This window comes from Mandrillus leucophaeus, unplaced genomic scaffold (assembly GCF_000951045.1).
Source record: "Mandrillus leucophaeus isolate KB7577 unplaced genomic scaffold, Mleu.le_1.0 Scaffold841, whole genome shotgun sequence".
In the NCBI taxonomy this organism is placed as follows: domain Eukaryota; kingdom Metazoa; phylum Chordata; class Mammalia; order Primates; family Cercopithecidae; genus Mandrillus; species Mandrillus leucophaeus.
In genome coordinates this window covers 1,676,186-1,703,570 of record NW_012109153.1, presented here as the reverse complement: position 1 = coordinate 1,703,570, position 27,385 = coordinate 1,676,186, and the positions used below count along the sequence as shown (strand labels likewise).

Below are 27,385 nucleotides of genomic sequence, written 5' to 3'. Positions count from 1 at the left end.
AGGGCCTGAGGCAGCATGAGCGCAAATAATGTGTTTTACAAAATGACCAAAAAAAAAAAAAAGTAGGGCAGTGACTAAAACAAGGACATTTCTGTGAGTTATATCATACTTTCACAATTAATAGAGCCAAAATGTGGATAAGGAAAATTCCATTATCTCTTATCCTCAGACACAATTTTCATATTGCTGACTAAAAATTACACTGGATGATTTCTTAAAACCCAAACACTTAAGACTTGGATAAACTATGGGAATAAAGAATGTTTTAGATTTTCTAAATTTTTATGTGCATGCTTTAGAACTCTGAAATCAGTTTAAAGTGGTCTAACACTTCAACTCCTTCAAAATGCAACTGGTAAGGTTGACACTCACCATTTATATGAATGCTTCCAGGAGCGAGATTAATTTAACTTCGTGTGAGGAAGCCAAGATACACAATTCCCCTTTTAAATTTGTGGAGATTTATAAAACAGGTACTTTCTGATATATCACAAAGGAGAATTTCATCTTAAGTTAGTGATTTGCATGGACGTGAGAAAGAAAATAACAACTCAAAATTGGAATGGCTCTGATTCTACTTATAGGAGGTATCTAAAATAGTCAAACTCATAGAAGAGAACAAAATGGTAGTTGCCAGGGACTGGTGAGAGGGAGGAATGGGGACGTGTTCTTCAATGGTTATAAAGTTTGTTATGCAGGAAGAATAAGTTCTAACAATCTGCTGCACAACATAGTACCTGTATTAACAACAGAGTATTGCGTATTTTAATATATATTAAGAGGACAGATCTGATGTTGTGTTCTTACAAGAATACACACATACAAAACAACATGAGGAAAATTTTGGAGGTGATGAATATGCTCAGTGCCTTGGTTGTGGTGAAGATATCGCAGGTGTACGCATATGTCCAAACTCTTCAGGATGTATATGTTAAAGGTGTACAATTTTTTGTATCTCATATATATCAATAAAGCTAAAAAATGTGACGTCTCATGAACTTAGACTTGAGATGATGCTCCTAAATAGACAAACTTTCATAAAGATAAACCACTGAACACAGCATGACATAAGAAAACATTCCTCAAGGGTTTCCTGTTCTTCTCTCTACATTATTTTTTAAATGTAATCCGGTTCATGTTAATATGACCTGTACCACATACCAGATACTAAGACAGAATACAAAAGAAAAGAAGACACAACCCTTGCCTTCAAAAATATTAAAACATTATAAAGATTAATGAAAAGGCTAATTATTCTGGTCAATTAATATAGCATCTTCAAATGGATGGATTCTTATTTGTTAATACAGGCAATATTACACATTAAAAGTTCTTAAAAATCAACGAATAATAATGTATATTCGCAAGTAAATCATAAATAGAAGGTGCAAAAAACCAACCATTGTTTGAAACAGTGTTCAGTCTCACTCAAGTAAAAATGAGAATTCAAACATAATGGAATATTAATTTTTTGTCTAGATTTTCAAAGGTTTAAACAAGATGAAAATAATTCTAGCAAGTTGATACTCCAATGGGAATGTAAGCCTATAGTAATTCAGGAAGCTATTTCAAAAGCCTTAAAAACATTCCTAGAGACTTCCACTTCTAGCAAATAAAGTCAAGCCTGCAGCAGACAAACACTCCCACCAAAAACAACCAAAAAAGCTGGATAATATTTTTACATCTCTTTGAAGACATCTAAGAGCCACCAAAGCAGGGAGAACCTGAGAGACTACGATCTGAGATAAATGAAGTATAGAAAAGTGAGGCACTCTGCAATTCGGGTAATTTTTCACCTGAAGGCATGAGCTAATTCTGAAATGCTAGCTCAGAGGTTTTCTCAAGGCAGCTGAGAAACCAAGAGCCTGCAAAGTGGCAGCTGAAAGGATTAAAAGCTGCTGAAAAGCTTGAAAGTCTGGTAAAAGAGGCAGCTGAAAGGCTGGGAAGCTGGGTAGAGCACAGTCTCAGTGGGCTGGAAGCTGGCGTTCTGGGTTCATGGAAAGGTTGGGAGAAACAACATCTGAAAGACGTCACTCGTGGAATAAGCATGAAGAAAAAATTGAATAGCTCTCATAACAACCAAATATCAGCCTCTAGTTAGCTCAAGTTTAAGTTTCTTAACATTTATTAAGTTTCCAAATCAAATATATTTTTAAGGCACAAACAGGATGTCAAAAGCACTGCCTATAAAGAATGATAAATTCACCAAAAGGTGAAATTATAAGAACAGAAAGGCATGCCAAAAGGCAGAAGACATTTGCAATCACATACTGACAAAGGACTCATCCTTTGAATATATATATTTAAATGCCAACAAATTTGTAAGAAAAAGATAAACAACCCAGGCTGAAAGATAGGCAAAGGATTTGAACAAAAACTTCACAAACATATCCAAACAGCTAAAACAAAACAATACAAAACAAAATCCACAACATATGTAAACGTGTTCTTCCTCACCACTCATCAGGAAAATGCAAATGAAAATCACAATAAAATAAAAACCCAACAGAATGACTAAAGTTGAAAAACTAAATATAAAATATAGCAAATATTGACCAGGATGTGGTGCAAATGAAACTTTCATTCACTGGGAGTGGAAACGGGTAACTAGGTAACAGTATGCTGTCTATGGTAAATTTATAGTTATGCCCGCTCTGTTACCCAGTAATCCCACTCCTGAGTAATGAACAGAAATACTTAGATTTGTACACCAAAAGTTCAATACAAGTATATTCCTAGAACATTATTTGAAATATGAGAACAGCAAAAATGTCCATCAATAGAACTGATAAATCAATGTCATTATATTCATATAATCTAATACTACACAGCCATGAAAATGGGCAAAACTACTATAACACAACACGTGGATGAATCTCACAAATACAACACTGAACAAAAGACAGACACAAATATGTATATACAATATTATTCAATTTATATAAAATTCAAACACAGGCAAAACTCATCTATGATGTTAGCAGTTTATTGGTTACCTTTGGGGAAGAGTAGGAGTTATGACTGGGAAAGGGTTTCTGGGAGGTTCATATATTCAGTTTTTTTCAAATTTCACTGAACTGTGCCTTTATGATTGGTACATCTTTCTGCCTGTTACGTAAAACTTCAAAAAGTTTATGAAAATTAAATATTAAAACTTTCTAGAAATTTTACTCCTCAGGATCCATACTTAAGAAATAACTTTATATTACCCAAAGCAATCCATAGATTCACAGCAATCTCTCAAAATGTCAATGACATTCTTCACAGAAATATTTTTTTAAATGCTAAAATTTCTATGGAGCCACAGATCCCTTATAGCAAGAGTAATCCTGAGCAAAAAGTTAAAAAAATTTCATGGCTGGGCGTGGTGGCTCAGGCCTGTAATCCCAGCACTTTAGGAGGCCAGGGATCGCCTGAGGTCAAGAGTTTGCGACCAGCCTGGCCAACATGGTGAAACACCTTCTTTACTAAAAATACAAAAATTAGCCAAGTGTAGTAGTTCATGTCTATAATCCAAGCTACTTGGGAGGCTGAGGCAAGAGAATCACCTGAACCCAGGAGGCAGAGGTTACAGTGAGCCGAGATCACGCCATTGTACTCCAGCCTGGGCAACAAGAGCAAAACTCCTACTCAAAAAAAAAAAAAAAAAAAATTCATGTACGTCATAGTAAGAAATATGAAGCAATCTAAAGGTTTACATTTAAAAAACAGAATTATATGATTTATAAAATAGAATGCTGCACAGCAACTAAAACTGTTCTTGAAGAATATTTAATGACACGTGAAAATATTATGCTAGCATATTGAGTGAAGAAAAGCTGTATACATATAATACGTTCCCACTATGTTTTGAAAATTTTTTCAAAGACTTAGAAGAGAACATATCAAAATATTAACAAGCATCAGAGTGAACAGGCAACCTAAGCATGGGAGAAAATTTTTGCAGTCTACCCATCTGACAAAAGTCTAATATCTAGAATCTACAAGGAACTTAAAAAAATTTACAAAAAGAAAACAAACGACCCCATCAAAAAGTGGGTAAAGGATATGAACAGACACTTGTCAAAAGAACACATTTATGCAGCTAACAAACACACGAAAAAAAGTTCATTATCACTGGTGATTAGAGAAATGCAAATCAAAACCATAATGACATACCATCTCACACCAGTTAGAATGTCAATCATTAAAAAGTCAGGAAACAACAGATGCTGGAGAGGATGTGGAGAACTAGGAACACATTTACAGTTGGTGGGAGTGTAAATTAGTTCAACCATTGTGGAAGACAATGTGGCAATTCCTCAAGGATCTATAACAAGAAATACCATTTGACCCAGCAATCCCATTACTGGGTATATACCCAAAGGATTATAAATCATTCTACTATAAAGACACACACACACACATATGTTTACTGCAGCACTATTTACAATAGCAAAGACTTGGAACCAAACCAAATGCCCATCAATGATAGACTAGATAAAGAAAATGTGGTATATATACACCATGGAATACTATGCAGCCATAAAAATGAATGAGTTCATGTCCTTTGCAGGGACATGAATGAAGCTGGAAAGCATCATTATCAGCAAACTAACAGGAACAGAAAACCAAACACCGCATGTTCTTACCCTTAAGTGGGAGTTGAACAATGAGAACACATGGAGACAAGGAAGGGAACATCACACACTGGGACCTGTTTGGGGTGCAGCGTGAAAGGGGAGGGAGAGCTTTAGGACAAATACCTAACGCATGCGGGGCTTAAAACCTAGATGATGGGTTGATAGGTGCAGCAAACCACCATGGCACATGTATATCTGTGTAACAAACCTGCATGTTCTGCGTATGTATCCCAGAACTTAAACTAAAATAAAGAAAAAGGAAAACCCAACTAAATTGTCGAAAAAACAAAAAACGGGTAGATCATGAGGTCAGGGATGGCTGGCTAACACGGTGAAACCCCGTTTCTACTAAAAATACAAAAACAAAATAAGGCAGGTGTGGTGGCAGGCGCCTATAGTCCCAGCTGCTCTGGAGGCTGAGGTGGGAGAATGGAGTGAACCCGGAAGGCGGAGCTTGCAGTGAGCCGAGATCGTGCCACTGCCCTCCAGCCTGGGCGACAGAGCAAGATTCTGTCTCAAAAAATAAAAAATAAAAAACAAAAAACAAAAAACAAACATATATTTCTGACCAGTAGGACAGTCTGTGGTACATTTTTCTCCAGCTTTTCTTTTCCTTATTTTCCAAATCCTGTAAAATGAGTTTTCTTATAGTCAGAAAAAAAAAAAACTTCTTGAACATTTCATATATTATAAATATAAGTTAATATTTCCTTTCAATGATCATAAAACATATTCCTTAAAAAAAAATTTGTTCGTTAGGAAATACATTAAGACAGCAAGATAAGCATTCTCCTGTCTATCTCATCATGCCTGTTGTCCATGGATAAAATGAAATAAGGTATTTAAACATTTAGAAACTAGTGACAGGAGGAACTACTCAAATGTACCTTGTTAGGTAAGTGTTACTGTTATTACGCAAGAAATGTACTCTCATCGGTAAAGGGCACATGTTTCTTATGAGAATAGGATTTTGTTATCCCCTAAAGAATAAAATTTAAATATGGTACTTTACCTAGTCACTACTTTTAAGTGTACCCCATATTTCCTGCAATTACTTACCTAGTAATCTAAAAAAAAGTCTTTGTCTTTTCATATTAAACTCTAGGTCATCTTTCCAGTTTCCACAAATATTCCCTCAGAATCAATGTAATTTTTTTAAAAAAGCAAAACGAGCCAAAAAGCATGCTTATTTTGTTATTTTCATGCTATTCCACTAGAATTTTTTTTCATCCAGCTTTAGCATTGAACTGAATTTCTGGGTAGAGCTCAGCATGCCACTCACTTTTTTAACCTGTTCCCTTAGCAACTCTGTACTCATCTGACCCCATATGCCTATCTTCACAATTAGACATTTAATTTTTCCTTAATAGTCACAAATCTAGCACGAATTTCCAAGGACTTAAAATTAGTTTATCTAATCAAAACTAAATGTTTATACCATCATACTGGTGGTATTTCTTCTAAAAATGCGGGTACTCTCTTCACCGCATCTCACTACAAATAATTTTGGCGTGTTCTTTGGAGGGAATAAAAAGTCAGTCGGGGAAACAATAGTCTATCTATTGAGCAGTTCCACACTCTTCCTCCAGAAGCTCATTGTGCCCACCTTGGCAGTGGTCAGAGTGCCTGGTTGCTATTTACAAACTGTGTATCACTGGGCAGGTTACTGAACCTCGGGTTTTTCATCAGAAAAAATGGAGATGATCATAGTGCAGTTTAGCTCATGAAGCTATAGCAAGGACTAAGCGAGATAGCAAATGTTAAGTATTGACACATAGTGCTCAATAAGTATGCACTCGCAGTTTCACTTAAGTCAGAAAAGAAAATCACATCCTCTACCACACCAACCCTTCAGTGACATTTAGGATTCTACTCCTTCATCCTTGCAAACGACTATTTTTCCATACCTCACCTCAAACTGAGTTTAAACCTCTTTCTCACTTCAAGATTCTGCGCTGATTTTTGATAAGATGCCTTTGTTTCTCTTCCTCTAACTTACCCTTTTATTTCAGAAAAGTGACTTTCAAATATCTCTTTTCAGAACAAAAAAAAAGGTACAGCTTCTTTTGCCTTTTCACGACTTTAAGCAGCGTCAGAATTCTACATATTTCTTACTCAACTTTCTAGGAATAGTCTACTACAACTATGCCCAGAGTATTCCTCTATCCCCAGATGCATCTGTAGTCTAGCTTACTTGTTTTTCATAACAACACTTTTTGTTGCTGACTGTGATTATCCCTGAGAGCTCCAGCCAAGTCAATTCAACAAATAGGTCTCAGGCAACAATCATGTACCAAGCCCATATATGACATGATATCTACTAAAAACAAGTAAAGGACACATATACATATACCACGGTCTCCTCTTTCTTCCCACACCAGATAACATCACTATCTGAGACAGTTCAAGCATAATCTCTTGGTACAACAGACACATCTGGTAGACTCCCTACCCTACCTCTCCCCCATCAACCAGGTACCTCGTTTCCAAGGGTATAATAGAAATTTCATAGAACATAGAATCAGAAGACCTTCACAACACCATCAGATACCTCAAATAACCTCATGATTGTATATACAACAGTCAACCATACACACATACTTAAAAAAAAAAAATCAAAGGATGGATCCTCAGTCCTTTGGTCCTGCACTATGTAAATGTAATGAATTACCATAGCAAATTCCAATAATGAACACAAAGAAAAATATAGAATTATGAAATTTTTTCATGAGTGGGAAACCACAAAATAACACAAGGGAAACATCACTGAAATAAAGATCATTCTGCTCTAACGTACACCATTTCAAAATAGGATTGGTGAAGAGCAACGCTGACTCATCCTCAAAAATAACGGCGAATCTGTTTTGACCTTGATTCACTGCTATGATCAAAATAATTACAGTTAACTTAAGAAGGTTCTGAAGAAAAGGTTCTAAAGGTCATACTAAAAATACTTAGAATTTTAAAATCTATGAAATAAGACTTCAGTTTTAGTATTCGAAGTGACCACCAGATAAAGACAAAAGAAATGTTGACAGCGTCATCATGCGCCAACCGAAATTACCTTCACTTGCACATCTTTCCCTGATACTCAGTCTTCCACCACGCTATCCAAGTATACTATATAAATCTTTGGCATATACTTTTCAACTTGACTTACACACTTCTTTAAATACATTTCCATCCTTCCCTTAACAAACAGTTGCTAAGCACCTGCTATAAACCAGCTTCTGACTAAGCACTACTTACAATGGGAAACAAACTGGATGTATCTCCTGATCTTATGTAACTTACAAGTTCATCAGGGAGACTCACACTACTCACATGGTAACTCCTGGGTTATGCCATGATGTATGTGCTGTGAAGAAAAACACAGGATGCTACAAGAGTGAAAAACAGTAAAAACATAATTCCTCATTTACAGTCATGTACTGTTTAATGACATTTTAGCTAAGGGCAGACCACTATATGACAGTGGTTTCATAAGATTATAATGGAGCTGAAAAATTCCTTTCATTAGATTATAATGGAGCTGAAAAACTCCTATCACCTAGTGACATCGCAGCCATCACGGCTTTGTAGTACAACACAATATTCATGTGTTTGAAGTGATGATGGTATAAACGAACCTCCTGTGCTGCCAGTTGTATAAAAGTCTAGCACATACAGCACATAATACTGAACAAACATAATAAAGGATGTTACTGGTTTATGTATTTACTACTCTACACTTTTTATTGTTATTTTAGAGTACTACTTATTAAGATTTCTAAAAGTTAACATAAAACAGCCTCAAGCACATCCTTCAGTATTCCAGAAGAAGGCACTGTTATCACAGGAGATGACAGCTCCATGTGTTATTGCCCCTGAAGACCTTTCAGTGGGACAAGCCATAGAGGTGGAAGACAGTCATACTGGCCCTGTGTAGGCCTAAGTTATTGTGTGTTTGTGTCTTAGTTAACAAAAAGCTTAAAAGTTAACAAAAAAAATTTTAATAGAAAAAGGCTTATAGAATAAGAATATAAAGAGAATGTTTGTATACAAATGTACAATGCACTCATGTTTTAAGATGTTATTACAAAAAAATGAAAAAGTTTTAAGAAATTAAAAAGTGTATAAAGTAAAAAATTTACAGTAAGGTATTACTGAAGAAATTTTAAAAATAAATGTAGTGTCACCTAGGTATATTGTGTTTATAAAGTCTACAGTGGTGTACGTTAACATCCCAGACTTTCATTAACTCACCACTCACTCACTGACAGAATAACCTTCCATCCTGCAAGCTCCATTCATGGTAAGTGCTCTATACGGGGTACTATTTTTTCTCTTTTACACCATATTTTTACTGTACCTATGTTTAGATATATAAATGCTTACAGTTGTGCTACAATTGCCTACAGTATTCAATACAGTAACATGCTTTACAGGTTTGTAGCCCAGAGGCAATAGTATACACCATAATATGGCCTAGGTGTAGAGCAGGGTATACCATCTAGGCTTGTGTGAGTGCACTCTATGAGGTTAACACAATGAAGAAATTGCCCAATGACTCATTTCTCAGAACATTTATGTGTCCATGTCTTCTTATAACACTCTCTAAAGCTCATGCTCTATGATAGCATGGTATTATCTACTAAGATGAATCTCTAAGTACTAGGCTAAAGACTAGCATATTTTAGTTTTCAAGTTATAGTTTATTTGTTATAGTTTGGTAGGCAAAAAGTGGGAAAGAATAGGTCATGAGGAATAAGAGCAGAAAGAAAATAAAGACCAAAAACAGATGTCTTTCACTGTAAGAACAGATAAAATTTTACAATATGCATGTGGTCCTGAAAAAATGTCTTCTAAAATCAAATTGCTGGCAAACCATTTTAAATTCAACAATATTTAATATTTCTTAAAACCTTACTAGCTGAAAGACTCTACTGAATCCTGTTATAAAGCAGAATTCATCTAAACAAAAAACTAAATCCTCTAAAACAACCCCATTTCTACTATTTCTAAATTTTAATATTCAGTCAAGTTTTCTGTGCAACCAACAACTGGAAAGGACTACTCCAAGTAAAAGGGCTACATAATTATCATTCTAAATTCAAAGTACTGCATGTCACCTACCAACATAAACCCTGCTCACTCCCCACCAAAAATGACTTAGCAGAAAAAATGTTTTAAAGAAAATCTGCACTATTCATTTTGAACTTTTAAAAATGAAAAAAAAAAATCAAGATGATAAAATGGCTGTGTTCTTAACACCAAAGAACAATTTATCATCATGCACCACAGTCACAAGGGAGAAAGGGTCCGGTGGGAGGTTGTGGTGTTTCCCACTGATAGTGTTGCAAGTTATTGTCCCCACACAGTAAGACACCTGCCACTGGTCTTCTAGTTCTCTGCTCAAAGATTAAAGCACCGGTAAAAGCTTTGCAAGATCACAAAGAGCTGATGCAACTGACATTAAGACTGGTAAGACCAAAGACCCATAGGATATTCAATGGCTCAGCATTAACTGTGCACACAAAAGTCAGAAATGCAATTCCTGGATTTTCTCTCAAACCAAAGGCACAGAATGAAAAGTATGAAATATTGTTTATAAATATCACTGCTTATACTTACGTAAAGCTTTTCCATTTGTATTATACCTCACTCATGCTTACTCATTTTATTTCATCTAGCAAATAGGGCCCATGAGAGATTGACTAACACCAGAAAGTGATGTGTATATGTGTATGTATGTGTATATTCAATATATATTCAATTAGGGCAAGAACCACTGCAACAATGTGACCCAAATGCTGAGTTTGTATAACAGGTGATGAAACAAATGTGAAAATTCTTATATGCAGAGTATTTATTACACTGGAATTGAGCAGGAAAAAAATTAGACTTGAACATAGGGTCTGGGAGAAACAACATTCAGTGAAATGATCAAGTCTCAAGTTTGTATAAGATAAAAAAGAAAATTCTCCCTCCTACAAGGGCCACAGACTAAATGGATTCTTTATAAAATGTGGCTTTTGATATGAGGGTCTTCTATCTACTAAAAAAAAAAAAAAAATAGCTACTAGAGGGACTGTTTGCAGGAAGTTTATTCCAACCTAGAATCTAGATATGGGCAAAGATCTTACCAAAGTGAGATTCTATTATGTATGCTTCAAAGATTATTTCCATTTTGATGCCTGTTTACTCAAGGTGAGGAAAAGTAAAAGGACAAAAAGATAAACTTTAAAACTGAAAATGTAAAAACAGCACAGAAAATAGTAAAAGCTTAATTTTATGACATGGAAGCTTAATTTTATTCCATCATCACCTGATGAATGGAATCATTCTCCAAAGATAATCAAGCTAATTACCTTAGTCTTTTTTTTAAATTTATTCAGCTTCGTTTGCTACTATACCTGCTTTTATTGCTAACGTACAGCAACTGAGTATTGAGAGATATAATGCTGAAGTTCTTCAACCTTTCTAGTAACTAACTGTCCATCACAATCAAGGTTGCATCCACATCACCATATCACGTAGGATCAAAAGTAAAAATTTGAAGATGTTATAAAAACTAAAAACTAAAAAATAAAAAGAATAAAAACAAACATTACTTTAAAATATTTACCAAGATGGACCATTTCAAATAAGCATAAAATAACTGTTCCTTTTTAAAAGTGAAGTACCCAGAAGAACCCTGCAGTTTGCCATCTTTAACTTGCTTTTGAGAATATAAGTAAGGAATCTGTGAACCATGGATGGCTTTTTAACTTTAGCTACTACCATTTTAAAGGCAAAGCCTAGACATATGAAGGAACAGAAAGCTAAATGTGACTGGCAATGTCTTTCCAGCTGAAAGATGAAACCAAATTTAAAACAAGGAGCTGGTAATAACTTTCTAAAAAACAAAACACAAAACTAAATACTAAATGACTGTAAAAATGAAGTTTGGGACTGAAGAACAGAAAGTGCTGACAACAACATTATATACAGAAATTTCTAATTTATTAACAGAGAAAAATGTCAAATTAAAAATTGAAATTAAAAAGAGAAAGGTATTTTGCTATCATATTGTAATACATTAATGGCTTCTTTTTCTTTTCAAAAGCAAATGCTCTACAGTAAGATTAGTTAAGGTCTGCTTATTAATCTGAATAACAAAGATATTCTATTTTATACATGTTTATGATCTCAGAAATAAAATAATGTCTTTAGTATAGTCAAATTAAAATCATTTGAGTTGCGATTATAGAATTAGAATATTTGTCAGAATACCTCAATGGCAACCAGGGACTTCATGGGACCAATATTTGCTAGGGAAAAAGTGAACAGAAAATAAACTCTACTATGTCAAAGGAAACAGAAATAAAAATTATATTTTATTACATGAACAAAGTACACCATGGAAAAAAGAAAATAATCTCTCCCAAAAGATCTGTAACCACAAGGTACATTTTAAGAAATAAGGCATCATCAAACAGAAATCTAATTTAAAATGTGCCGAAGTCAGTACACCACCCAAGCTAGTAGGCAATAGGAAATATATTTCCCCTCTGGAGGAACTCACCTTCAACACAGGCCTGAAATAATTACCGCAAAATTCCAAGGCAAGTGAACACAGCCTTAAAAAAAATCACAAAAACCTCAAAATAAAGTAAGATGAGTGATTAAGAGCAAGGGGAAAAAAAGACAAACTCACAAAAGACTTCAGTTATAAAAATTATTAGACAACGAATATAAAAATAATAACTGGTTAGAATTATGACCAGAAGACAAGCAGATTTGCAAATAAAGTTCTACATATGAAAACTATAACTGATATTAAAAACTAAATCGACAAAGTGGCATATTAGACATAGTTGAAGTGAATAAACTGCAAGTTAGAACATAGGAAATTTTTCCAAATACAATCAAGCAAAAACAATGAAAGGTAAGAGATAAAAGAGATGAACTAAGGAAGAAAAACATAGAAAGTCTACCAGACATGGAATTGGAGTTCCAGAAGGAGATCATAAAATTAATGAGAAAATATTCAAAAGGATTGTAAATAGGTTTCCAGAATTCCTGAAAAATGCTAGTCCTCAATGTAGCCTATCTAATGCCAAATATGTTAAAATTCATGCCCAAAAACATCAGATCAAAAATTCAGAATAGAGAGAGAGAATATCTTTAAGGAGAAAGAGAGCATCTTCAAAAGATCTTAGAAGGAACCAGAGTTTGGAAAGATAAGTTCCCTTACGAAGAAAAAAATGAGCTTGACTGCTGAATTCTCAATGATAATAAAATTCAGAAGACAATAAAATGATATTTTTATACTTCCTTTCAGCAAATTAAAAGGACTGTCACAAACAAAAATCTCTCTCTCTCTCCCTCTCCTTCTCTCTTTCACACATACACACACTCACTCAACAGAGGAAAATTAAAGGATATGTCAGGCAAAAGAGAAATGATCCCAGATAGAAGGTCTGATAGACAAGAACAAACCGGGTGGAAAGATATTAATGAATAAATGGCTAAATATAACAGACACTGTATAAAGCAATAAAAGTAATATCTAACTTGAGAGAGAAAAAACAGGCTAGAACTAAAATACTCAACAACAATGACATGTAAGTTGGAGGAAGGTATTATAAGAGTTAAACAATTCCTAAGCAATGAAATGTCACAGACTGGGTGGCTTGAACAATAGAAATTTATTTTCTCACAGTTCTGGGGACTAGAAGTCCAAGATCAAGGTACTATCTGGATGCATTTCTGGTGAGGCCTCTCTTCCTGGTTGGTAGACATGTGTCATCTTACATAGCCTTCCCTCTCTATGCAGAGGGAAGACAGAGATCTCTGTATCTCCACAGAGATCTTACTGGATCATGGCTCCACCCTTATAATCTCATTTAATCTTCATTACCTCCTTATAAGCCCTATCTCCAAATACAGTCATATTGAGGATTAGGGCTTCAGCATATGAATTTTGGGGGATACAATTCAATTCCGTAATAGAAGGCAAGGATATTAACTTTAGACTAGATAAAGATGAGTATATATTAAAATTGTCTGGGTAACCACTAAAATAATAGATGTAGAACTTATAGCCAATCTCCTGACCCCCCAAATAAATAAAAATAGTAAAAAAAAAAAAAAAAGTGGGGCAGGGGGTCAGTCTATCCAAAAGAAGGCAAGACAGGAAAGCAGACAACGGAAAAGCAGAATAGAAAATACATAATAATATGATAAATAAATCCAAGTCACTCTTCATTCTAAACTCTCCAGTTAAAAGCAAAGATCTAGCTATATGCTATTTACAAGAGACACATCTAAAATCATAAGGATATAGATCCAACATTAAAGCCAACAAGTAGGGAAAGGTGTGTCAAGCCCATCATAATCTATAGGGGACTCTATATCATTTTATTACTATCAAAGAAAAAGAGACTTTAATTCAAATTATACTATTAGAGATACAGAAGGTATGACATGACAAAAAGGTTAATTTCCCACAAAAATATTTAAAAATCTAAACTTGTATGCATCTAATAATAAACCTCAAAAACATATAAAGTAAAAGGTGAATTAACCAGATGAAAATAATAAATCCATAATTATAATCTCTCAGTAATTAAATGATCAAGTAGATCAAAACATCAAGAAGGATAAAGACTTAAACAGCACATTTAAAATTTTCATCTTATGGAACACATGAAACTGCATCCAGAAACTAGAGAATACACATTGTTTTAAAGCTACACATGGAACACTTATTTGTAGAGAAGACTTGCCATTGTCCATGGAGCTAACCTTAACAAGAATCAAAGAACTGGTAAGATACAGACCACATCCTCTGACCATGTCACAAATAGTTTAGAGATCACCTACAACCACAACAAAATATGCTTAGAAATTAGGAAACATGATGCTCATTAACTCATGGATTAAAGAAATCATAGAAAATACTTAGGGCAGACGCGGTGGCTGATTCCTGGAATGCCCACACTTTGGGAAGCTAAAATGGGAAGATGGCTTGAGCCCATGAGTTCAAGACCAGCCTGGGCAACACAGCGAGACTTCATCTCTACAAAAAATAAAAATAAAAAAAAATTAGCCAGGCATAGTGGCATGCACCTGTAGTCCCAGTTATTCAGGGGACTGAGGTGAGAGGATCGTTTAAGCCCAGGAGGTCAAGGCTACAGTGAGCCATGATCACACCACTGCACTCCAGCCTGGCCAAAAGAACGAGAACCTGTCCTAAAAACAAAGAAAATACTTAGAACTGTATGAAAACAAAAAATTCTGATAAGCAGCTAAAGTGATGATTCAAGAGAAATTTATACTCTGAAAAAGCAAGACTCAAAACTGAGCTAAGCACTCAACCTAAAAAATCAGAATAAAGGCAGGAATAAACATAAAAACATGGAAACAAAAGAGTAAAACCGAACATGTTAGAAACAAATATATAAATATTTTCAAAGAAGCAACTTTTGGCTTTGCTGATCATCTCTACTATATATTATATATTATATACAATAAATTAAACAACAAAAAACAAATTACAGCTACAAACAACACTGATGAATCTTAAAAAATATAACAATGAGCAAATGAAGCAAGCATAAAAGTATAAATATTTACAGTAGTAAAATTCCCTTTATGTAAAGGCCAAAAATAACCACACAAAGAGGGATGATAAAGCAAGAGTTGCCTCCATGTGAGGAATGAGTAGACAGAGGAATGCTAGGTATATTTCTTAACTTTAGTAGTAAGTCCATGAGTATTCAATTTTTTAAACTTAAAGGCATGTTTTATGCAATTGTAAATGTACAATGTGCTTCACAATAAATACTCTTTAAAAATAACATGGTAAAATCAGTCTCTAAAGGATATTCTGAACTTTCCTATAAACAGTGAACATCCACAAGATCTCACGAAAAAAAATTTACCTGTTTAACCTATTCATGTCTGTTAGATTCCACACTGAAAATATAGTTCCTGTTATTTGAGATAGTAAAAAGGAAAATGATACTTATCTAAACAAACAAACAAAAAATGTATTTAGCACTTATCCAAGTGCTAAAACAGAGGTAAGCACCAGGTATTAAGGGAGCAGATAACCTAAGCCTGACTTAGAGAAAGGAGGAAAGGCAACTATTCCACAGTGAAGAAAACAATGTCTGGAAAACAGTAATTGTCCCAGAAAGCATGTTTGGGAGTACACGTGTGTTTACCTTCTACATTCAGAACCAAATTCTAAAAATGAAAAATGCAAATATAACTGCATTCACTCGGATCATGTTTGATAGCTAAAGATAATTTTAGTTTCAAAAATAAAAGGGAGAATTTCTCTCTACATTTAGCCGTCAGTGTTTAAGTTTCTATCTTTTCCTGACTTTTGCTCATTTTATAGCTCTAGTTTTGTTCCTAGAAGTGACCACATGCTTCTGTAGTAGCCAGAGTGATACTCAACTGATTTCAAAAGGGAATTTCTGGCTAAGAAGAAGTTTCGTATTATTGACAGAAAGGAAGAAAGATACAAATATATAGATAAAATATAGATGTAAACAAACACATGCACATACACATACACACACAGCTCAAGGCTAAATTTTGTAAATTTAAACCTTCCAAATTTATTTTAAACGTTAAGAGTCCAGGAGTTGGCAGCAAAGTGCAGAAAACAGAATATTTTTACATTTTAGAGATGACTATACAGAAAATGACATTCATTCACTCTATCATTCCACAATTATGTATCAATATGTGTGGGCAAGAGGACAGCTGGCAATACAGTAAACTGAAATTGAAAAAGGGACAGCATTCTCATGGCACACTCAACTACTGTACCTGTTTAGCTGGAGGTCACATTTATAGTTATAACTGAGCACTCATGAATGGTTTGGGATTGAGGCTAAATCTCTATAAACAACAAGGTTACTTCATTTGGAAAAAGCAATCAGGTCTGGGTTCAAACCCTATCTGATTTGACTCTTTCATATTAAACTTACCAAACACACACACACACACACACACACACAACTGTAGAAGATAAACAGGGAAGACAATGATTAGCTCTACAGATTTTATATTGGGAATAATAAAGTGCCTTGAGGGCAATGAAAAATATCAATGCCCTTTTATTCCTCCCCAAAAATTCTACATCTAGGGCTTTACCCAAAGGGAATAACCATAGATGCATATAAAAATTGAGCTATAGCAAGGCACAGTGGTTCACACCTGTAATCCCAGCACTTTGGGAGGCTGAGGCAGGCGGATCACTAGAGGTCAGGAGTTCAACACCAGCCTAACCAACATGGTGAAAACCCCGTCTCTACAAAAAATGCAACAATTAGCCAGACATGGTGGTGGGCACCAGTAATCCCAGCTACTCAGGAGGCTGAAGCATGAGAATCCCTTGAACCCGGGAGGCGGAGGTTGCTGTGAGCCAAGATCGCGCCACTGCATTGCAGCCTGGGCAACACAGTGAGACTCCATCACAAAATAAATAAATAAATAAATATAAAAAATTGAGCTGTAAGATAGTCATTACTGTATAGCTGAAGAAAAAAAATTATATCCCCAATAAATTATGATACATGCATAGAATATGATTCAGAATTTAAAATGTTACAGATCATTCCATGACAAGGGAAGTGGTTCATCTTTATGTGAAAATTACAAAGCAATAGATATACACTAAGGGCCATTTTTAGAAATTAAAATATCATAGTATTTTTCTATATGTATATAAAAATAGATACCAAAATGCTAATAATAGTTATCACTGGGTGTAATTCTTCTTTTCTTTTCTTTTTGTTTGTCTGGATTTTCTAAATTTTCTTTTCTTTCTTTTTATTTTTGAAGACAGGATCTTTCTCTGTTGTCCTGGCTAGAGTGCAATGGTATGATCACGGCTCACTGCAGCCTCAACTTCCAGGGCTCAAGTGATCCTCCCATTTTAGCTTCGCAAGTAGTTGGGACCACAGCCGTGTGCCACTCATACCTGGCTAACTTTTTTTTTTTTTTTTTTTTTAACCTTTTGGAGAGACAGGGTCTCCTCACATTTCCCAGGCTGGTCTCCAACTCCTGGGATCAAAGAATCCTCCCACTTCGGCCTCCCAAAGTTCTGGGATTACAGGCATGAGTGGCCATGCCTGGCCTCTAAATTTCCTATAATGAACAAGAATAACTTATAAAGGAAGAAAAAATCTATTATATCATGAGGGTGGAGGGTAGGAGGAGGGAGAGGATCAGGAAAAATAATTAATGGGTACAAGGCTTAATACTTGGGTGATGAAATAGTCTGTACAACAAAGCCCCATAGCATAAGTTTACCTATGTAACAAACCTGCACGTATACCCCTGAACTTAAATAAAAGTTTAAAACAAAAAAAAACAGATTTGAAACCTTGAAATAGTAACTATACATGAACTATAGAAACAATAGAAACAAAAACAAGTTCCCAACATTACCAAACCTGTAAGTGGGTGCAAATTTATGTAACTTACAGAAAATGGAGAAACCTGATACTCAACTTATACTTAAATCTCCTATCATTCAAGAAATGAATAATGCAAAAGAAGGAAAAACATCTGAAGAAGTGCTGAGTGGGAACAAGCTGAGAGAAGAGACTTTCTGCTAGTGCTAGACAGTGTGAAACTTTAGAAGGTATCATGGTTTATGCAGGGTTAATCAAAATGGAGTAGGAAGACTGTGTGCTTCAAATACAAGGGAAATGGAGTAAGTTAAAATGATGAAAAGAATGGATCTTATTACAAAAGCACACTTATCTGAACATTTTTCCCTCTGGAAGACAATGGATGTTATGCCTACACCCAACTCCCTTTGTATCCACATCCTCCCAAGATCAACTTAGAGCAAAAAATCCTGCACCAGACAGCCTCAGCCAAACACCATACCAAACACATGGGATAGATTTAATTGATTCTTATATAATTTTCAGTTGAAACTTACTCTGATCTAAACTTCAGGCTTCTTTAAATGTCTGCAAATGTTCTCTCTCTAAAGTTACCTACGCATTTGTTTTCGTTTTGTTTTATATTGTTATTGTACAAAGTAGGAAGATGTAAAGATGCCTCACTGTAGGAGAAAGGTAACAGCTAGAATACAGAATCATGTCCCTTCTTCACCAGCCTCCCCAAGGCAGATCCTTAGAAGTTTCCACAGAAAAGAATTTGCCTTAAATATTTTTCAAACACTTTAATAACACAGACTGAGCTAAGTCAATTGAGAGAAAGAAGTTAACCAAGAAGCTCTGCTCAAAAACCCTAAAAGGTATGTAAAGCTTATAACTATAACAACACAAAAAGGTTTAAATTGAAAATGATCTAAGAATTTGAAAAAGATCTAAGAATCAATTAATATATATGCCAGGTGATTGGTACAGTATCTGGCTGGGGGTGTTTTTAATCTAAATTGGATCTGGGAAGATGTAATTCTTTAGCATATCACTCAAAGGAAATGCTAATAATAATCCTATTATTAATTTCAATAGGCAACCACAAGATTACCCCCATACCTGCAAATATACCATCTATTCCCCAAGACCTGAAGGCTGTGTCAAAATCCAACTTTTCTAACTCGTCATTATGTTTATAACAAATATAAATGAACTTTCCTGTATATTAAGCTAGAGTTTCATGCTTGAGTTTTCTGAATCTTCTGTCATACAAACAGCAATGAATATAAATCTTGTCCATATTTACTGGTGCAGAGGTTAGAATGCATTTTATCCTATGTGTCAAATTCAAAGCCTGAAACAGCTTGCTGTCAGCTTCGGAAACCATTTTTACAAGTATGGCATATTGCCTCAAGCCAACCAAATACTAAAGCATGTTGGGCTGCCCACACTTCAAATCATTTGGAATGTTCTCTTGTTTTGTGGTTGCAAAAGTACCTATTTCGTGGATCATCTAGTTCAAATTAAGGGCACATCTAACCTTAAACAGAAAATTCCCAGGAAACTGAAACTATAACTGACCAGGATCACATCAGCTCTGAAGGTCCATGATCTCAGGCTCATAGTCAAACATGTCATATGTTATGTTTCGAAAGGTGAGGAAATACAACATAAACTCTGTGAAACTCATTAATGTTTTCAAGTAAACACTAAGAATTCATCCTAAATATACATATGTCATAGTTGCAAAAAAAGGAAAAACTGCCACCTGCAACAAAGTAAAGGTCATTTGCAGCAAATATAAACACATTTCTGGTAAACAGCTAGCAAATTAAAGAAAAAAAAAACAGCCTAATAGATTATTTCATTTCTAATTTTCATACATATGTTGAAATGTAGCAGCTTCAGCTGTGAAATGTGGTAACAAATATACCAAAGGTGAATGAAATAGTTTTGCTTGCAGTAACTGGAGCACTGTATTTATACACATTGTTTTTCCAAGCATTAATGGGTCCATCTCTCAAATCAAGCACTTAAGACATCATTTCACAAATTTGGAGTACCAGAACTTCCCCAAGGTTTGCCTCTCATGCTTTTGAGACATACTCTCTAAATCCCAGACCTATGAAGAATGTCGTAAAAGTTATTTTTGAAGTGTTAAAAAAAGAAAACACTATATTGACAAACTAAATTTTACCTAAAATTTGCATACTGAAGCTTAAGAAATACCTGGTTCAATTATCCATTAGTGGGGCAATTCAATCCATTTGAATAGATAAATGTGGTTAGGATATGGCTCCCTGATCCAAGCCTTGTTAAGAGTTCAAGAACATATTGAAAACCAGTGCTTTTTAACTGATATTGACTAAAATGCTGAAAAGATGACAAGCCCTAGCAATAACTATTTTTAGCTGATCTTTTAGACCTGCTGTTCTTGGTGCACACGTATTATTAGGTTCCTAAATGGTTCTCGTGTTTTTTATATATTCAATAGTATATATAGATATGGTATATATAATTATACTATATATGGTATGGATACATAAATATAGGTATATGTGTGATATGGATATACACATATATAAATCCACGTGTGTGTATCATTTCCAAAAGACTCATTCACAAAACAATCATCCCAAATTAAATACACCACATACAAAATCTCAAGGTGCTCAAATAACTCTAGAAACTAAGTCACATCCACCTAAGAACACTAAATTCTTACTTTCTTGCTTGTAGTCCAGCAAACTTAAGGTAAAATAGTAACTACATTCGGGTTTTAGTTATATTTATTTTTCCTAAGCAAATTTTCTCCAAGAATGCTCGGTTTGCTGAAAATTTTCAGAAAATGCTTGAGATGGTGAGTTGTTTTCCTTTTTTTCAGTTTTGGTACTGGTATATTTTACAGTAAAGTGACAAAATTGTACTTAGAGATGAGAAATCTATATCCCAAACAAAATTTGACAGTATTAATGGTTATTCTGGGACGATTTTCTTCGAAAACTTCCCACTGCAAACAATGTTTCCTACACTATCCCCTGTCTGCCTTGGTAGTATACTTTTCACACACAAAATTGTATGTAACGCATATACCAGAAATACTTCAAGGCACTCTTTTATTTAAGCTCCCACATTCTGTTTTTATTGTTCAAAATGATCTGCATGTTCAAAATTGATGTGAAATCAATTATGTCACTAACATTTTGGCTATGCAACACTTTACAAAACATAGAGACTTTTCATCAGCACCTTTGATTTGTAGTTGGCAATGTGGTGAATAAGGCAAACAGGAATAGAGGTGTGGCAGAGACCTGGGGGTGTGAGAAAATGGGGCTTCCTTTACCCACAGGACATGTGGGGAAAAAAAAAAAAAAACTTAACCACGTCTGCGATAAATGTACTTTTACGTTAGGTTTCATCAAATGAAACACGTATTACATACCTCGTCCATAGATTAGAATGTCTGAAGCAGTATCAGCTTATGCAAGAAACATGAGGTTCTGTCCATGATTCTTAGAAACACTACTCCTAGAACTGGTTGAAGGCTTCTTAATCCAACACATAATGAAAAACAAGCTCACCAACAAAGAGAAATCCTATTTTAAAAACATATGGTTTAAACTTCATCCTACCTCACTAAAAACCTGCATGCTACTACAGGGATGCCTGTATTCCCTAAGTGTCGAGACTGAGTCTAAACATTTCATCAAAGACTAAATAATAAATGAAAATTTGGGCTAGCCCTGGAGGAAATTTTCATAAAGATATGTTGTTTGGTTTTTTTTTTTTTTTTAAGCACTCTGAGCCTCCACGAATATTTTATTATTAAAAAGAAGAATGTTTCCGAAAAGAGCAGAGAAGACTGAAATCAGGGCGACGCTGAAAACCAGCCAACACACACAGCGCTGCAGAATGAACCACATGGAAGAGGGAACCACTCGTTTAACTGTTGGAGCGCGAAGGGACCTTTCGCTCCCGCCAACAAGGTAAATTTCAGCGCTCAAGCAGCGAGACCACCGTGTAAAAGTTCAAGGGGAGCCCATCTCCTTCCTCTTACTCCCAGCACTGAATTCTCGACCAGAACAGCCCAGCAGGGAAGGAGCCGGCGCGGGGTGCACCTCTGCAGGCGACCGTTTTCCTAGAAGGCCTAACCGCTCAGACGGGCAGGGGAGGGGGGCAGGCGGCCCGGGAGAAACCGAGTCCCTGCCGGGCCCCCACCGTGTGGCGCCGGCCGAAATAACTCCAGTCCAGCTGCAAAATTCCTCTTGAAAACCCAAGCTTCTCCGGCACAACTTCGGTCTCCCCAGCCTCATTTCCCCCCCACGCACACTGCCAAACCCCTCGCCCTGCCCAGCGCGGCGGATGCAAGCGCTCCCCGCCCTGGGAGGCTACCTGTCCCGCGGGCCGGAGACCCCCCGCCTCACCTCAAGCGAAAAGCAGCGCGCGGGCGCCCGCGGAAGAGCCCAGGGTGCATGGCCCCATGTAGTCCCTCCCGGAACTTTCCTGACATAGCACTTCTCTCCTCCGCTGCAGAGAACAACGCTGCCAGGCGGAGGAGGAAGGAGGACGACGAGGAAGAGGTGGTGGCGGCTATAGAGGCGGCGGTGGCGGGAGCTGGAGCTGAAAGTGAGGAGCATCGCGGACGAGCGCCGCCGCCTCGCGAGCTACCGAGGGGTTCCCGCCCCCAGGGTAACCAACGCTCCCTCTTAAAGGCGCCGGCCCGGGTTTTAGACCGTGAGGTGAGTGGGAGGAGAGGAGAAAGAGGGAGGAGGCAAGTAAAGAGGGAGGAGGCAAGTAGAGACTGAGAGATCCCGGGAGGCCACGCCCGAGCTGCCCTAGGGCGGATCGCCCGCCCCTTTCCGCCGCTCCCCGCCTTGACCCCCTCTATACTCAGCTCGCGTCGCCCCTCTACCTGGGCAAAGGCATGGAGGGTACCGCAAGTGCGCCCGCCCGGCACTGAGGCAAGCCTCGCCGTTGGCCAGCGCCCTGAACCCCGCGCCCCTCTCCTAGAGGGTCGCTCCGCCCCTAATCGCTGGCAGTCCTTTTAGGGTCCTGGTTTCCCGCTCCCACGGCCCCCAAAGTGCACCTCCAGTGGCGACTGCCCAGTGGAATTGCGTTCCCCGATGCTGCTTGCGTTTCTGCCTTGGTTATTCTTCCTCATTTCCAACACAATCTTGAGGGTCTCACCTAGGCGCCCAGAAGACTGAAATAACTAAAAGCCCAGCTGGGGCCCCTAGACCGACCCCTGAAGGTGTCCGTGATGTGTGGCAGGGGAGACTTGCCAGGTATCCTTCTTTCTCTGGTGCTCTGTTCTCTTCCAATGGCCAGTTGCCAGCTGGCCTCCCACTGGATTTCTAAAACGATTCACTTTCATCAACAGATGGGCTGTAAAAATGCCAAACAACTCAGGAAGACCCCCTAGAAAAAATATCTCCTTGAGACAGTGGGAAATGCTGCTTTCAGTGACAAGTGATATTTTCAGCTATTACCAACATATGTGATCATTACTGAGGCCACAGCCTCCGGTGGTGATGCCCAGGAGGCTCCCAGCATCAGCAGCTATCATCACCCTAGGAAGAGACCACAGCAGCAGTGGGCATGAGCAGCAGAGGGTTGCTACTATCCACGGACTTGTTTTTCTACCTCATGGTTCCAACTCTTGCTTCTTGGACCTATGGGTCTTCAGCATAGTGTTGTGCCGTTTGTACTCTGCACTATGTCCCCTGGCTCAGGAGGTGGGCAGGCAATTTGGAGTTAAGATCTAGCTTGGGTTCCAGAGCACCAGTCCTAGCACAAAGCTCAGAGAGTGGCATTTCTTCATTCACACAAAGGCACTTGCATGGGCCATCACTACCCTGAGACTGGACTAGAACATCTCAGTTCTTTGTCTCCTGCCACCTACAGCTGTGAAACAAGCACTTGTGTTGAACTTGAAGAAGAAGAAGGCAAGAAGAGACTATGCAAAAGGTTGGAGAAACTTCTGTAACCAGATGGAGAGGAAATAAGCCCTGGGCTCTAGAAAAGCAGGAGACATGATCTTGCCTGTACCAAACTTTTAAGATGGAAAAAGAGATTATCAGTGAGAAAAAGTGAAGTCAGGATAGTTGGATGTGCCCGGCACACAACCCAAACTGAATTAGCAAAACCTACAGCAAAGGGTATTGGAATTTATTGGCTCATATGTTTATAAATCTCACAAGTAGAACTGGCAAACACACACACACAAACACACACACAAACATGTTCTTAGAAATCATTTTTTCTCCTCCACATGCTCAAAAAGCGTCAGGACTCAATTTCTCTCCCTGTCTTCATTGTGCTTTCATTGCACTGGTTTTATTTTCTCTAAACAGAGGGAAGACCTACATCTCTGGTCTTAACATCCAACCTCCTTAGCAATTAGTTGCATCAGAAAGAGAGCAAGCTGAAGAATGTTTCACCAGACCCATGTGGATCCTGCGCTCATCTCTGAACTAACCATTGTAACTATGGGATGGAATGCACACTGCCAGGCTGGGGTCATTTGCCTGTAGCTACAAAAAGGTCAAGGGAAATAGCTGTATGTACCCCTCATATATACCCAAACCACAGGGACCGAGTAGAAAGAAAAAGGTTTCCCAAAGGAAAATTAAAGTGTTGTTAATAAAGAAGGAAAGAGAATGTTGAGTAGATAAAGACTATAAATGCCCACTACAATCCCCATTCCCCAGTATACACACATAACCACCACTGTCACAAAGGGGGCTGACAACCTCTCTGGCTCCTTTACCATAGTCTCAGGATCAGAAGAATGAGAATGCAGATGGTCATGGAGGTGCTAGTGATCGAGCCAACCAGCCACATCCTTTGGCCTCCAGAGCCACTGAAAAGATCCTAAGTGATTTTTGTGACATTTCACAAACCACCTGTAAACAAACGATATATAAACCATAATTGTATTCAATTATTTTTGTCCCTAAATAATAACCCTGCCTCCATGTACCTCAAGCCCACATTCATTATTAGGCCTTTTTTAGTTCTGCAATCAACTCAGTTTGATAAGAGCTCATAGAAATTCCCTGATACATATACACACACACACCATATGTATACACACACTGTATATATGCACACACTGTATATATATACACACACACTGTATATATATACACACACACATATATGTGTATATATTCATTCAACTTAGAGAGGGAAAAGTGGCCTACAAATAATCACATTTCAGTATCCAAGTGCCAAAGAACCCAGCTACGTTTTTAAACTTCAGTAACTTTATTTTTTCAGAGATAAAGATGTTGTCTTTATCTCTGAAAAGGTGTTTATATTTTGCCTACCAAAAAGTGACAAAAAGTTTCAGACGTTTTTTGTCTCATACAAGAACTTTTCTTTTACAGTAGTTGCTAATAAAAAAACAGTTTTGTATTTTTTCTTCATTTGTGCATTTTATAAAAGTCCTCATATATCATAGAAATATAGACTAATAAACTGGAAGAGACTTTAGAATAATAGAACATTTCAGAGCTGAAGAAATGAAAGCTCAGAGGTTGACTTGTGTAGGGTACATAGCTGTTTTTTAGTATCTGTGATGTGTCTAACACACGTGTGCTTTTGTTAGACATTTCAAAAGATATAGAAGCAAAAACATAGAATGTAGTCACTGTCAAAGAGACATAACTATCTAAGATATAAGACAATTATAGAACATCACAATATATCATATAATTTAGTGTAAAAAATGTGTGATGATCTCTTATGTGTTAAAAATAGACATCAGAAAAGGAGACACCATGGACTGGAATAGTCTTGGAAACACTTTCCAGCGAGGAAGCAATTAGATGGTCTTTTTTAAATGCAGAGAAAAAAGGAAAGGTTTTTCCAAGCAAGAAAGCAAACAAAATGAGAAGGCATTGATGGGAAAAAGATCTTGCCACTTGCAGGAACAGAAATGAAACCTGTACTGTCATGGTTTAGAAGAGTGTTTCAAACTCCAAGTTATGAAGTCATGTTACTGGGTTTTGAGTAGTATTATTATTATTTTTGTTTAATTAATTAATATTATACTTTAAGTTCTAGGGTACATGTGCACAACGTGGAGGTTTGTTACATATGTACACATGTGCCATGTTGGTGTGCTACACCCATTAACTTGTCATTTACATTAGGTATATCCCCTAATGCTATCCCTCCCCCCACCTCCACCCCATGACAGGCCCCGGTGTGTGTGATGTGCCCCATCCTGTGTCCACGTGTTCTCATTGTTCAGTTCCCACCTATGAGTGAGAACATACAGTGTTTGGTTTTCTATCCTTGTGATAGTTTGCAGAGGATGATGGTTTCTAGCTTCATCCATGTCCCTACAAAGGACATGAATTCATCCTTTTTTATGGCTGCATAGTATTCCATAGTGTATATGTGCCAAATTTTCTTAATCCAGTCTATCATTGATGGACATTTGGGTTGGTTCTAAGTCTTCGCTATTGTGAATAGTGCCACAATAAACATATGTGTGCATGTGTCTTTATAGCAGCATGATTTATAATCCTTTGGGTATGTACCCAGTAGTGGGCTGGCTGGGTCAAATGGTATTTCTAGTTCTAGATCCTTGAGAAATTGCCACACTGTCTTCCACAATGGTTGACCTAGTTTACAGTCCCACCAACAATGTAAAAGTGTTCCTATTTCTCCACATCATCTCCAGCACCTCTTGTTTCTTGACTTTTTAATGATTGCCATTCTAACTGGTGTGAGGTGGTATCTCATTGTGGTTTTGATTTGCATTTCTCTGATGGCCAGTGATGATGAGTATTTTTTCATGTGTCGGCTGCATAAATGTCTTCTTTTGAAAAGTGTCTGTTCATATAGTTTGGCCACTTTTTGATGGGGTTACTTGATTTTTTCTTGTAAATTTGTTTAAGTTCTTTGTAGATTCGGAATATTAGCCCTTTGTCAGATGGGTAGATTGCAAACATTTTCTCCCATTCTGTAGGTTTCCTGTTCACTCTGATGGAAGTTTCTTTTGCTGTGCAGAAGCTCTTTAGTTTAATTAGATCCCGTTTGTCAATTTTGGCTTTTGTTGTCATTGCTTTTGGTGTTTTAGACATGAAGTCCTTGCCCATGCCTATGTCCTGAATGGTATTGCCTAGGTATACTTCTAGGGTTTTTATGATTTTAGGTCTAACATTTAAGTCTTTAATCCATCTTGAATTAATTTTTGTATAAGGTGTTAGGAAGGGATCCATTTTCAGCTTTCTACATATGGCTAGCCAGTTTTCCCAGCACCATTTATTAAATAGGGAATCCTTTCCCCATTTCTTGTTTTTCTGAGGTTTGTCAAAGATCAGATGGCTGTAGATGTGTGGTATTATTTCTGAGGACTCTGTT

The 27,385-nt window shown here is 36.9% G+C and overlaps 1 protein-coding gene across 1 annotated transcript in view; it reads right to left on the bottom strand.

Annotated features, from left to right (window-relative positions):
* GPR63 (G protein-coupled receptor 63) overlaps positions 1 to 22,787 on the bottom strand; it is a 40,402-nt gene extending 17,615 nt beyond the window's left edge. Inside the window, exon 1 of the mRNA XM_011968391.1 lies at positions 22,432 to 22,787. The gene's annotated coding sequence lies outside the window, so the exon portion shown is untranslated. The remainder of the gene's footprint in view (positions 1 to 22,431) is intronic.
* Positions 22,788 to 27,385: the final 4,598 nt, after the last annotated feature.